General features: G+C 34.3%; 1 protein-coding gene across 1 annotated transcript in view; it reads left to right on the top strand.

The window, feature by feature from the left end:
• Window positions 1–1,974, top strand: part of LOC106874483 (trithorax group protein osa) — an 8,611-nt gene that overhangs the window by 1,311 nt on the left and 5,326 nt on the right. The window lies entirely within an intron of this gene.

The raw sequence follows: 1,974 nt of genomic DNA, 5'->3' as shown, positions 1-1,974 counted from the left end.
TATTATTATTATTATTATTATTATTATTATTTAGGCGGCGAGCTGGCTGGCAGAAAAAACATTTCCCCCACGCCAGACGAAATGCTTGGCAGTAGTTCTTTCTCCCGGCTTTTTGGTCTGAGTTCAAATACTGCCGAGGTTGACTTACCCCTTTCATCCTCTCAGGGGTGGGGTGGTCTATAAAATAAGTACCAGTCAAACAATGGAGTCAATGATATTGATTTACCCTTTCCCCTAAAAAAAATGCTGGCCTTGTGCCAAAATTTGAAACCATTATTATTATTATTACCATTACTATTATTATTATTATTATTATTATTATTATTACCATTACTATTATTATCATTATTATTATTATCTTTTTCATTATTTGTTATTGATATTATTTGTTATTAATATTTTTATTATCATTATTATTATTGGTAGTAATATTTTAGTATTTAGTCGTAGTACTATTACTAGTGTGATTTTTGAAGGAGATGGATTAGCAGAATTGTTAGAGCAACGGACAAAATGCTTTGTGGTATTCCTTCTGGCTCTTTATATTCAGGGTCCAAATCCCACCAGGATCAGCTTTGCTTTCATCCTTTTTTGGAGATCGATGAAATAAAAGTGCCAGTCAAATATTAGGGTCAATTTAATTGACTGACTAACCCCACTTCCTCACCCAAATTTCAGGCCTTGTGCTTCTGTTAGAAAAATTATTATTATTATTATTATTATTATTATTATTATTATTATTATTATTATTGTGGTGAGCTGGCAGAATTGTTAGCATGCCAGGGAAAAAATGCTTAGCGGAATTTTGTCTGTCTTCAGGTTCTGGGTTCAAACACCGTCGGGGTTGACATTGCCTTTCATCCTTTCGGGGGTTGATAAAAATAAGTACCAGTTAAGTACTGGGGTTGATGTAATCGACTTATCACCTCCCCCAAAATTAAGGCAATGAACTGACAGAATGTTTACCATGCCTAACAGAATACTCAGTGGTATTTGAGTTCAAATGCTGTTGAGGCTGGCTTTTATTTTTTATCCTTTCAGGGCTGATACAATAACTACCAGTTAGCACTGGGGTTGATGAAAACGACTAACCTCACTTTCCCACCAAATTTCAGGCCTTAGGTAGAAAAAAATTACTATTATTATTAAGGTATAAAAGATGAAAGTGAAAGTTGGCAGAATTGTTAGCATACCAAAACAAATCGCTTAGCAACATTTTGTCCGTCTTTACATTCTGAGTTTGAATTCCACCGAGGTCAACTTTGCCTTTCATCCTTCCAGGGTTAATAAAATAAGCACCAGTTGAGCACTGGGGGGGTCAATGTAATCACTTTACCCTAAGCCTCCCCCGAAAATCTTGGCCTTGTGCCAAAATTTGACACCGTTATTAGGGGAGTTGGTTTGGCACAGATGGTAGGGAATTAGGTTCGATCTGGTTTTGTACCCCGCACAGGTGAGTCAATCTACCTTTGGACTCAGTTGGCCCTTCATCAGCTCCACTGTGTATAAAATATTATAGGCACCATATATATCAAAGCTGATACTTTAAATGAACATTAAACTTCATGTCTATTCAAAAATTAAATATTATTCGATATTAGTTACTAATTATTAATTATATTATGCTATTAACACACATATGTTTAAATAAATATAGACATTGAGCATAGCTGTTGTTTCTTTTTTTACTGTACAGAACAAAATGTATAGTATGCAAGCTAATCACTCCTATTCGCTGAAGCTACTGGATTTGTTGTGTATATAAACAGATTGGCTACTCATTTCTCTGGGATTGGCACCAAGTGATGCAGACACCTCTGATGAGAGTTCAATAAGGTTTGAAAATTGATTTAGGCTGCTCGTCACTTTTTTTTCAATCTGCAGAGAAATAATTAAATTTGGCCATGTTTGTATGACCACTATGTAGGTTTACATATACATACATATATATATATATATATATATATATATATA

This window comes from Octopus bimaculoides, chromosome 23 (assembly GCF_001194135.2).
Source record: "Octopus bimaculoides isolate UCB-OBI-ISO-001 chromosome 23, ASM119413v2, whole genome shotgun sequence".
Lineage (NCBI taxonomy): Eukaryota > Metazoa > Mollusca > Cephalopoda > Octopoda > Octopodidae > Octopus > Octopus bimaculoides.
This window is presented reverse-complemented; position numbering and strand designations above follow the sequence as displayed.